The 12,987-nt window shown below is 42.4% G+C and overlaps 1 protein-coding gene across 3 annotated transcripts in view; it reads left to right on the forward strand.

Annotated features, from left to right (window-relative positions):
• Positions 1 to 12,987, forward strand: part of LOC122543140 (tetraspanin-15) — a 181,360-nt gene that overhangs the window by 117,660 nt on the left and 50,713 nt on the right. The window lies entirely within an intron of this gene.

Genomic DNA, 12,987 nt, shown 5'->3' on the forward strand with positions numbered 1-12,987 from the left:
TTAAACTCTTGGCCATTTGAACCTCCGCCTGTTCCTTACAAGTTTCTCTCGTGACCCTGATTAATGTCCACTGTAAATTACGCCATGAAAATTGCAAAAGGACTAATTTTACTTGACCTTTTAGTAGGCTGTATGCTGAGGTTTTATGTGAAAGATATAGGAACACAAACTGATGAGAACTTAAATAATTGAATGACTAAATAGCTTGTCAAAAGAAGCCTCAAGGTAATGTTACAAGACGAAACTGTCAAATTAGTGTTTCTCCATTTCCAACCAGAAACCCTGAAGCAAAGCAACAGTAAGAAGGCACAGAGATAACTCAACAAAGAAGCCAATGGATTGTTGAAACATATGGCTTTATGTGGATATTGGACAAGGATTCATTCATTTTTCCTCCTGTATGTTGGATATTCTGAACAGTTCAGGATGAAGTGTTGAATTTCATTGGAACAGCAGACTTTTCAGGATATGCAAGTTGTCTTCAAAATGTGAGAGGAATATGTAGCTTTTGTTGTGATACTAGAAGTGTTTGTGAAAGGAAATAAGGGGCAGTATCATTGTCAACCATGAGTGATTCAAGTGGACTTTTTAACAGCCAGAACACGTGTGAAGGAATCCATTAACTAAACCACAGTATCGTGAGATAATGGTAAGTAAAACCTGCTCTTCAAGGAGCTTAACAGCAATTCAGTCACGGTGCTTTGTTTGAGGAAGTTAAAAATCACACAACACCAGGTTATAGTCCACCAGGTTTAATTGGAAACACACTAGCTTTCGGAGCGTCGCTCCTTCATCAGGTGGTAGTGGAGGGCTCAATCCTAACACACAGAATTTATAGCAAAAATTTACAGTGTGATGTAACTGAAATTATACATTGAAAAATTGATTGTCTGTTAAGCCTTTCATCTGTTAGAATACTGTGATAGTTTCACATCTTTCATGTGTAAATCACAAAACCTTTTTTTGAAAAAGTTGCATTCTTGGGTTAACTTAACAATGGTGATAGCTAGACAATATGTTGAAGGTGTTAGCCCCCTGTGTTCTCTGTCTATGCCATGATGTTTAGATTGATTCTAATCTAAAAAGTGAGATAATGGAGTTTTACATGAATTTATGCAGTTTTTAAGCTCAGAGTTCTACATGGATGCATGCAGTTTCTGAGCAAAGTACAATGTAACCCTGCAAGTACAAATTCACCCCACAAAATATATGTGCGCATGTGGGTCTTTGTCTGTGTGTGTGTGTCTGTCTGTCTGTCTGTCTGTCTGGGTTGGGGGTTGTGAGTGTGAGAAAGTGTATGTGTGTGTGTAGTGAGTGCAGAGTGTCTTAAGTCTGTGAGGGGGTGCATGTATGAGTGTGGGAGTGTGTGTGTCTGTAAGGGTGTGAGTATCTGTGTGTGTGTGTGTGTATAGGAGTGCCTGTGTGTGTGTGAGAGTGTGTGTGTAGGAGTATCTGTGTGTTGCATAGTGCAATGGTGGTCACCTGTAATGTGACATGAACCATCAAGGATGGACACCTCAGCACCACACTCTACCGCAAACCCACAGACAGCCTGACAATGCTACACTTCTCCAACTTCCACCCAAAACATATTAAAACAGCCATCCCCTATGGACAAGCCCTACGTGTACACCAGATCTGCTCAGATGAGGAGGAACATGGTGGACACCTGGAAGTACTCAGGGATGCCCTCACAAGAAAGGGGTACAAAGCCTAATTCATCAACCGCCAGTTCCGACGTGCCACAGCAAGGAACCGTAATGATCTCCTCCAGAATGTAGGTCATGAACATTTGATGGTGAACATAATAGATCATTTGATCCTGGCCACGCTTGGACCCCTCAGTGTCATTACTGCTTCACCTGGCCATTTCCAAAATGAGCTGAAAATGTGTTGCTGGAAAAGCGCAGCAGGTCAGGCAGCATCCAGGGAACAGGAGAATCGACGTTTCGGGCATAAGCCCTTCTTCAGAGGGCTTATGCCCGAAACGTCGATTCTCCTGTTCCCTGGATGCTGCCTGACCTGCTGCGCTTTTCCAGCAACACATTTTCAGCTCTGATCTCCAGCATCTGCAGACCTCACTTTCTCCTCATTTCCAAAATGAAACTGGCTTAAGAACTGCAAAACAACTACAAAAGCCTGTCGGATGTAGAGAACAGATTTTCTTTTGTGGGGAAAATTCTGAGTTTTAAAGACCTAAGAAGCATGGGCATGCCATTTAAAGATTTTGCTGAACTTGTTTGGATATTTGGAGAAGAAATAGGTTGTATCTAGAAGTGCCTGTCATTTGGTAAAGTGTTTTTAAAATGGCAATGCAATGGTAAAGCCAGTGAACAAGTAATCCCGAATCCTAAGTTCATGTGGTGTGAACATGGTTTCGAATCCCACTATGGCAGATGGTGAAAAGCTGTTCCTGTTAGCTTTAAGATTAAAGAAGCAATGATTTAAAATTTGGATAAAGATGCAGGATCTGAGGAAGAGAAATTTTCATACAAGTAACTGTGCTGACTTGGAACTCACAGTCATGACATCGGTGGATAGAGTGACGGCCAATAATTTCAAAAGAAAATTATATGAGCAGTTGTAGGTGTTCTTAACTACCACCAGACGTTTCACTGTGTGGCTGTGAATATATAGTTTCATTTCATCTCTTTTTATTCATTATTTGAATGTTTCCATTTGAAAATAACCAGTAGCGCATCTTTAGCTTTGAACAAAATCAAATATTAGTTTATAACTCAACTATTGCTGAAATTTACTCAGTATAAGCATGTTGCAGTTATTAGATAAAAATGCATGATAAATATTAAAAGGACCTCTAAATAAGATATACCTATAAAGATAAAATCAGTACATCATTGCAGGCCTGGTTTAAAAGATTCATGCTGGACTTGAAATATTAACTCTATTTCTCTGTCCACAGCCTTGCTGACTTCCTCCAACATTTTCTGTTTTTATTCGATATTAGGTGTTGGCTTAGCCCAGGTCTGGAGCATAGACCCACTCATTGTCTTTGAGTTGAGGTCATTACTATTTAATTGTTTAAGCTATCAATTTGAATTGATTTGGAGATGCTGGTGTTAGGCTGGGGTGTCCAAAGTTAAAAATCACACAACACCAGGTTATAGTCCAACAGGTTTAATTGGAAGCACTAGCTTCCAGATCGCTGCTCCATCAGGTGGTTGTGGAGGACACAATTGTAAGACACAGAATTTATAGCAAAAGTTTACAGTGTGATGTAACTGAAATTATACATTGAAAAATACCTTGATTGTTTGTTGTATAATTTCGGTTACATCACACTGTAAACTTCTGCAATAAATTCTGTGTCCTCCACAACCACCTGATGAAGGAGCGGCGCTCCGAAAGCTAGTGCTTCCAATTAAACCTGTTCGACTATAACCTGGTGTTGTGTGATTTTTAACTTTGGAATGATCGCTTTACCAAATGGCAGTGACCTAAGAGGGCTATCCACACCTCAAAGGAGAACCGTTGGTGAGGGCTTTCTGTTTATCCTTGTGCAGTGAATTTCAAATGGATGTCTTGCAATTTCTAATTGAGATAGGTATAGTCTGGCCCCAATTTCAGCTCAATCCACAAGAACTATGAATTCTGGGACCCATTTTGTTTCCATTTTTAAAAGACAAGATGAGCATTCTTTGTGCTATAATTATAGGGTCATTGATATGAGAAATAAACTTGTGGGACTACGAGGAAGAAAGGACAAAAAGGTAGATTAAATTACTCCACGCCAAATCGGCATGAAACCTGATAGGCCAAATAGCTCTTCTTGTGTCGCATAAAAACTCTATGACTTTATCGTAATGAGATATGAATGAAGGAATAGATGGATAGAGTGACGGCCAATAATTTCAAAAGAAAACTATATGAGCAGTTGTAGGTGTTCCTAACTACCACCAGACCTTTCACTGTGTGGCTGTGAATATATAGTTTCATTTAGTCTCTTTTTATTTATTATTTGAATGTTTCCATTTGAAAATAACCAGTATAGTTAGGTAACTTTGTTGCAGAAATGTGAATTCAGGTTGTTTGACGTTTTTCTGATTGCGGGAAAAAACAGCAGCATCCTATTTTATTTAGCAATTATACTTTTTCAGTTGATGTGATGTAACAAATGAAGCAGTACTTGTGCTGAGATTAATGTAGAATTAATGAGGTCCTGTTCAAGCTCAAAGGCGTTTGCGAGACAGGGGAGCTATTAGTCGTGCAGTGTCTTTGTAAATATTGAGTTCCATTCACTTGAGTGTTTTTGGTGTAACTGTTCGAGGTCTACTTTCAACCACTAAAAAAATCATCTCCCCTTACTCTGGTTTCATTGTTGCAATTTCATTTAAACTCCTGCTGTTAAAATTTCAATTCTTTTTTTAGACCAGACAACTTCTTCCCTGCAGCTTGGTCAATACTCATAATACAAATCACTGTACCTAGAACAGTTCAAGCAGGGATTCTGTTCGATTGTATTGGTTCTTTCTAGCAGATCAACAAACCAGGAATACGTGAGAAGAGGGAACTGCAGGAGTGCGGATCTGAATATGATTTTGACTCCATATTCCTTCTACCCCAGACAAGCTTTCATCATCTTGCTGAGCACGAACCTATCCACTTCTGCCTTCAGAGTATTCAAAGACTCTGCTTCCACCATGTCCTGAGGAAGACAGTACGAAAGACTCACGTCTTTCTGAGAAAACAAATTTCTGTTCATTCTGTCTGAATTGTCTATGTTTCAATAAAGCTGCATCTTACTCTGAAAAGCAGCAGAAATGAGCATAGCCGATTGAACGTTTTCTCATAAGTGAAGCCGCACATGGTTTCGAGACCTTCTGTGATCTGCTGTCGATACAGTTGTAACCATCCTTAAATAAGGAGACCAATACTGTACACAGCACACCATTTGCAGTCTCACTAATTCTCTGTATAAAATTAAGGTTATCAGCGCTCAGTATTTCAGAGGAAACTCACTAAGATAAAGGGAAAAAAGCTTTGACACATCAAACGTTCAAGAGTTGATTGATTCAAAGAAAATTAGTTCAGATGTGAATATGTGACTGCACACCTCAACATGCCCAAACTTCTTCTTGGCCTAGTATTTCATCATTTAAAGTCAGAATATGTGGCAACTAATTTTCAACAGTAAGCTCTGATCAACAATAGTGGGATATTGACCAAGTAATTTATTTTAGAGATGTTACTCAAGGGATGTAGGTATTGCTGAAGACACCAGGAAAAGCTATCCAGTTCTCCTCCATTGCTGTCATCCCACCTTTTGCATCCATCCGAAAGAACATATGGTGCCTCAGTAGATTTTACTTGCGGAAGGATGACATCTCCCCCTATACTCTCCTGCCAACAATGACAGCACTCCTTCAGAATAAACCCTTAAAGACCACAGTGTTTCCCAGCTAGGAAACTATAGCTCTCCCTCAGTGCTGATTCTCCACCTGTCCGGCACACCTTCAACTGACCCTTTTTAGCGCAGGACTCCCTCAGTATTGACCCTCCGACAGTGTGGCACTCCCTCAGTACTGACCCTCCGACAGTGCAGCACTCCCTCAGTACTGATCCTCCAACAGTGTGGCACTCCCTCAGTACTGACCCTCCGACAGTGTGGCACTCCCTCAGTACTGATCCTCCGATAGTGCAGCACTCCCTCAGTACTGACCCTCCGACAGTGCAGCACTCCCTCAGTACTGACTCTCCGACTGTGTGGCACTGCCACAGTACAGAACCTCCGTCGGTATGGCACTTCCTCAGTACTGACTCTCTGACTGTGTGACACTCCATCAGTACTGACCCTCCGACAGTGCAGCATTCCCTCAGCACTAACTCTCCGACAGTGCAGCACCTCCTCAGTACTGACTCTCTGACTGTACGGCACTTCATCAGTACAGACCCTTCAACAGTGCAGCATTCCCTCAGTACTGACCCTCCGACACTGCAGCACTGACTCTCCGACAGTGCAGCACTTCCTCAGTACTGTCCCTATCACAATGGGGTATTTCCTGAGTACTGACCTACTAACAATGCAGCACTCCCTCAGTACAGGCCCTTTGACAGTATGACACATCCTCAGTACTAACCACCGACAGTGCGGCACTCCCTCAGTACCGACCCATTGACAGTGCGGCACTCCCTCAGTACAGACCTTCTGACAGTGAAGCACTCCCTCAGTACTGACCCTCCGAGAGTGCTACACTCCCTCAGTAGAGACCCTCCGACAGATCAGCACTCCCTCAATACTGACCATATGACAGTGTGGCGCTCCCTCGGTACTGACCCTCCAACAGTGCAGCGCTTCCTTAGTACTGATCCTATCACAGTATGACGCTTCCTCAGTACTGGCTCTCCGACAGTGGGCATTCCCTCAGTACTGACCCACTGACAGTGCAGCACTCCCGTAGGTTCTGACCTTCTGACATTACGGTACTCCCTCAGCACTGACCCTCTGATAGTGCAGCACTCCCTCGGTATGAACCCTCCGACAATGCAGCACTCCCTAATTACTGACCTACACAACAGTACGCCATCCATCAGTACTGACCCTCTAACAGTACGGAACCCTTCAGCATTGACCCTCTAACAGTGCAGCACTCCTTCAGTACTGACTCCCATGACAGTATGACATCCCTCTGTACTGACCCTCCAACTGTGTGGCACTCCCTTGATACTGACCTACCAACAGTGTAGCACCTTCTCAGTACTGACCCACCGACAGTGCAGCACTGTCTCAATACTGACTCCCAACAGTGCGACCCTCCCGCAGTATGGAAACTCCAACAGTGTGGCACTCCCACAGTATTGACCCACTGACAGTGTGGCACTCCCTCAGTATCAACCCTCCGGCAGTGCAGCGTTCCCTCATTACGGACCCTCCGACAGTGTGGCACTCCCTCAGTACTGATCCTCCGACAGTGTGGCACTCCCTCAGTATTGAACCTCCGACAGTGCGGCACTCCCTCAGTACTGATCCTCCGACAGTGCGGTGTTCCCTGAGCACTGATGCTCTGACAGTGCGGTGCTCCCTCAGCACTGACGCTCCGACAGTGCGGCACTCCCTCAGTACTGACGCTCCGACATTGTGGCACTCCCTCAGCACTGACGCTCTGACAGTGCGGCACTCCCTCAGCACTGACGCTCCGACAGTGCGGCACTCCCTCAGTACTGACGCTCCGACATTGCGGCACTCCCTCAGTACTGACGCTCCGACATTGTGGCACTCCCTCAGTACTGACGCTCCGACAGTGCGGTGCTCCCTCAGCACTGAATTGTGACAGTGCCTCAGTTTGTATTCAAGACTGGAGAGTGGTTAGGCTGAGCCGAAATCTGCCCTCTCAGATCGGTGCAAAGAAATGCTGTTCTATTATTTGAGTGAGTCCAGAGAAATATACTGTTGATTTACCACATTCCTCACTAAACAATTCAAAAACAGAATTATTGGTCATTGCTGCTTGTGGGAGCTGACATAGGTCTGGCTGAATTGGTGATGCACTAGCTTATTCTGAGGTAGTTTTTAGCAGAATGTGTCTGGGCTGCTGTTTTAACGATGTATTTTATATTCTACCTGTCTCACTAGACCATTGTATGTGCTCATATGGAAAGAAGAGATTGTACATTTTTTAGGACATTGAGTTCCCAAAGGCCTTGATAGTTGCGAGGTTCTCAGACGATTGTTCACTCAATTACAACAGCAGAGTAGAAAGTTTATTGGAAAGAGCAACTGGTCACAAGCAAATTGTATGTGTGAGGGGCATTCCCACTGATGACATGGACTGCAGGGTATGCATTGTTCTATCCTGCTTTGAAAACCTGCATCAGCTGAAATCATATTGACTCATTTCCGAACCAGATCAGTGCTCCCAATTTCTGTCCCTTGGACATTTTTCATCTTCTGTGTTTCTTATGTTCTTTCCAAGTGCAATCAGCATCATTCAAATATATTACTAAATTTTACTTCTAATCTGGATGGAATTTAAACAGTCGAACGTAATAATCACGTAGAATGACAGTGCAAGAAAATTCCTTGTCAACAGCAGGACCTGAAAATGATTGCTTCTTTCATATACAGTCATTGAGATGTACAGCACAGATGTACAGTACACCTTTCAGTCTAATTCATCCACGCCGACCAGATGTCCTAAATTAATCTAGTCCCATTTGCCAGCATTTGGCTCATATCCTTCTAAAACCTTTCTATTCATATTCCCATCCAGATGCCTTTTAAATGTTGTGATTGCACCAGCCTCCACCACTTCCTCTGGCAGCTCATTACATACACACACCACCCTCTGCATGAAAAAGTTGCACCTTAGGTCCCTTTTAAATCTTTCCTCTCTCACCTGGAACCTATGCCCTCTAGTTCTGAACTCTGCTACCCTGGGGAAAAGACCTTGACTGTTCACGCTATCCATGCCTCTCATGATTTTATAAATTTTTACAAGCTGATCCATCAGCCTCTAACCCTCCAGGAAAAACCGCCCCAGCCTATTCAGTCTCTTCCTGTAGCCCAAATCCTCCACCCAGACAAAATCCTTGTCAATTTTTTCTGAACCCTTTCAAGTTTCACATTATCCTTCCTAAAGGAGGGAGACCAGAATTGCACACAATATTACAAAAGTGGCCTAACCAATATGCTGTACAGCCTCAATATGACCTCCCAATTCCCAGACTTAGTTCTTTGACCAATAAAGGACAGAATACCCAAATGCCTTCTTCACTATCCAATCTACTTGCGACTCTACTTTCAAGGAGCTATGAACCTGCACTCCGATGTCTCTTTGTTCAGCAACACTTCCTAGAACCTTACCATTAAGCATGTAGGCCCTGCTAAGATTTGCCTTTCCAAAATGCAGCTTCTCACATTTATCTAAATTAAACTCCATCTGCCACTTCTCAGCCCATTGACCCATCTGATCAAGATCTAGTTGTACTCTGAGATAACCTTCTTCACTGTTCACTACACCTCCAATTTTGGTATTATCTGCAAACTTACTAACTATACCTCCTATGTTCACATCCAAATCAATTATATAAATGACGAAAAGCAGTTGACTCAGCACTGATCCTTTTGGCACTCCACTGGTCACCATCGATAAAATATGGAGCTGGAAAAAGCACAGCAGACCAAGCAGTAACAGAGGAGCAGAAGAGTCAATGTTTCAGGCAGAACCTTTCACGCCCTTATCCAGAGCTTTATACATGGTGTCCCTGCAGACATGGTTCATCTTCGATCTCCAGACATGCAGAGGATAACTGCCCATTATCGTACAGCACCTCTTTGAGCTTTGACATTGATTGCATTTGCGTCGCCAGATTCCTGCCAAACTCTGTAACCACACATTATTTCAAAGCAGAAGAGAATTAGCCTGACATTGGCTGCTTACTGCAATTCAAATGCGAATTGCTGTGGCTGACTTCGGACCTGGATATGCATATTCAGCCTTTTGGGAGAAACAAGAAGCCATTTCTCGATCTGTCTCAAAGCTACAGCAAACTGATCCTGGTGATTTACTTTCAATGCATCAATGAGAACCCTGTGTCCAGTGACATCTGCAGCTGAAATTGTTCCATGACTCTCCCTTTGAAAGCCATAATGATTTAGCTAATAATAACATTGTGGCTATATTGTAGCTCAATGAGTCATTTTCTTAATTTGTATCTTTCTTACATAACTAATTGAAAATGTTTTCACCAGCTGAGCTCATCAAACTCTCAGATTTGTCCACATCTCTGGTTCCAAATTACTCAGGGCTTGGTTCTGACTGGACACTGTTATTAATTGTCACAATGCAATTTCCTCGTGTTGCTGAGTCCACATTCAACTCCAACAGAAGCTGATCCAGTTATCGCCTCAATGGGGCTGATTCAAATTTCATATCAGAATCAAAAGGCTCTCAACTTGGGGGCGTGCCATCAGAACAAGTAGACAGTCATTTTGCACTGAGATCAGGAACAATTTCTTCACATAAAGCATTGTGAATCTTTGGAATTCTCCAGCTTAGATGTTGTGGATGCTCAGTTGTTGAGTATATTCAAAACTCTTGTTACAACATAGGGTAAAGCCCCCTGCTTAGTTTAAACCAGCAACACAGAAAAGATTTATCCTGTGCAGTAATGTGTGAAAATTAAAAACTTTATTTCTTAAAGTATAACAGAGAAATATTAACTAACAAAGCTATTTACAACTCCTTCCTCAAACCTATCTTTTATCTTCCCTTCTATAATACTCGTCTGATAAAACCCCCTGATTAAAATTTACCAAAAATTTACCAAAACCAGCCAGCTGTTGAATCTTCTATTTGGATTTTCCTGTGTCATCTTCTTCTTAGGGATTATGCTTCACAGGTCACAGATCGATAAAGGTATCTTTAAAAGAAAGCTTTTTTTGGGTAGTCTCTACATGCTGGTGACATGGCAGTTCTCCAACTGTTCAATTGTCCCCGGTCTTATACTCCCAAAGCATCGGAATTGTCATTGGCTTTTAAGATTGTCAATATACTAAATTCAAACTTGATTGAAATTTTTTTGGGGGGGGTTTAATTTAAACTGATTGGCATAGTTCGAATCTGTTTTTGTCTCCAGGCAACCAGCTATACTAAGTGCTGGCCACATGCTACGTTGTATCTTGTTGAGAACACTTGGTGCTGTAGGTAGTTCTGCTAGTTTATAATTTAAAGGTACAGTACACCCATATCTTCATAACACTCTAATTGAAAGATTACTTCTTAACAGTAAGGGAATTCAGGACGGTGGGGATTGAATGGGCAAAGTCATAAGGTGTGGCACTGGAAAAGCACAGTAGGTCAGGCACTTGAGCGTGATGGTTCAGCTATGATCTCAAGGGGCCATTCGGTCCACTCCTACTCTGATTTCAATCTGAAATTTGTACTTTTCCTGTCTAATTGCAAGTGCAATGTTTCAATTTTCACAGTAAGTTAGATAGAACTGCATTGCTTTGTAGCAGCCTTGATCAAAGCAGTTTTATTGATGTGTTTTTGCCTCTTGGGACTGTTTCCAGTAAATTGCACTGTACAATTCTCAGATCAAACAACAATTTTTGTTTGATTTTATGGTTGTATTTCTTCCCCCATCCCCTTCTACTTGTTGGAATATATCTCACTGTAAAAGTATCAAGTGCCATTGAGTCATTTTTATGACCATCCAAGTAGGTGGTAAAACCTCTGGGCAGGTTCTACATTAACTGGCAAGCAATTTGTTGCCAAGTAATTTCCTCCTCCCTTCTTATCACGTCTGTCACTTCCCTTTTGAAGTGTATTTAATCTTGCCAGTTTGTACAAAGTAAAATCTCACAATTAGCAGTGGACGAATGACCATTTAATCTAGTGTGGACAGTTTGAGGAGTGTAGGCCTAGGGGCTGCTGTGATAAACTGTCATTCTGTTTTTTGAGAGATTCCACTGTGTTGTGAACACCTGCCTGAAGGATTGTAAAAGGCACAAGGGCCTTCCCTTCAAGGCCTCAGTGAGACCTTTCCCATTTTGTTCCAATGCTGACTGACAGCATTTCTGATGTTACTTCATTAATTGCAGCATGTAAAGTTTTACTTATAAAAATACTTCGGTTTTGATCGGTCATATCCTCCATCTGACTTTCACATCACTTTCATTTTGCTTCATTCACTATTCCACCCAACCAGAAAAAATTGACCTTAACACACATGCATGTTTTTGCTCTGTAGTTGGACTTTGTGCCGAAACTTGATTTCTTGCAGCAACATGCCCAACCCCGTCCCACATTGTTATGATAACATTGGATTAGGCTGTGATACCATAAATGCTAAATCACTCATGAGTGAGCTCCAGGCTCATTGCAGAATGAGCAGTGAGGAAATAGGCTCTCAACAAGGGAACAGAAAGAAAGGATAAAATTGTGAAAGGGAAGTCCAGACCTTTTGTTTGCAGTCATGTTCAGTGCGGTGGAATAGCTCCAAGTGAATGTGAGAAACTAGGCTCAATCTGAGAAGTTCAACGAGTTTACATTGTGGACAGTAATGTTCCATTGTACAAAGCTTGGCAATCTGTTGAAACAAGAACCGATTTACAAGACCAATTAGTCTCAAAGCACATTTTGAATCTGGATGGATTTGTTTGAACACAGCTGCGCATCACCAGACAAGGGCCCCGATGAATTTGTGTGGTTTGCGTCTGAGCATTGAGAGAGTGTGTCCCTTCTGTACAAATTACACTCAGTGTTTCTTGAACATGCAGCACTTAGTTCCTGATAGACACACAAACTGATCTGTGCAAGACATTCAATTTCCTTGGAAGCATCTCTGAAAATAGAATCATGTAATCCCTACAATGCAGAAAGAGGCCCCTCAGCCCATTGTGTCTGTACCAACCCGCCCCCCCCCCCCGCCCCCAAAGAGCATCCTACCCAAACCTACTCCCCTACTCTACCCCCATAACCCTGCATTTCCCATGGCTAATCCACCTAGCCTGAACATCCCTGGACACTACAGACAATTTAGCATTGCCAATCTATTTAATCTGCACATCTTTGCACTTGCCTTTTAGAACATGCATTCCTATTCCATCCAATGATTTGATTCGGTTTGATTTGATTTGTTATTGTCATAACATACCTAGGTGTTTTTCTTGCAGTACAGGCAGATCATACCACACAAAGTGCATAAGGATAACAGAACAGAGCAAGGAATACAATGTTACAGCACAGAGAAAGTGCACAGAGAGGGAGGTCAACATTAAATTTAAAATCTGATAGATCCATTCAGAAGTCAAATAACAGCAGGGAATATGCTGTTCTTGAATCTGTTATTATGTGTGTTTAAGCGTGTATATCTTCCACCTGTTGGAAGAGTGTATAACCAGGGTGGAAGGGGTCTTTGATGATGCTGGCTGCCTTCCTGAAGGCAGCGGAAAGTATAGATGGAATCAATGGATGGAAGGTTGGTTTGCATAATGGACAGGGCCATGTTCACATCTCTCTGTAG

The sequence above is a fragment of the Chiloscyllium plagiosum genome, unplaced genomic scaffold (assembly GCF_037043375.1).
Source record: "Chiloscyllium plagiosum isolate Xiang-an unplaced genomic scaffold, Cpla_swu_hap1 HiC_scaffold_48, whole genome shotgun sequence".
NCBI lineage: Eukaryota > Metazoa > Chordata > Chondrichthyes > Orectolobiformes > Hemiscylliidae > Chiloscyllium > Chiloscyllium plagiosum.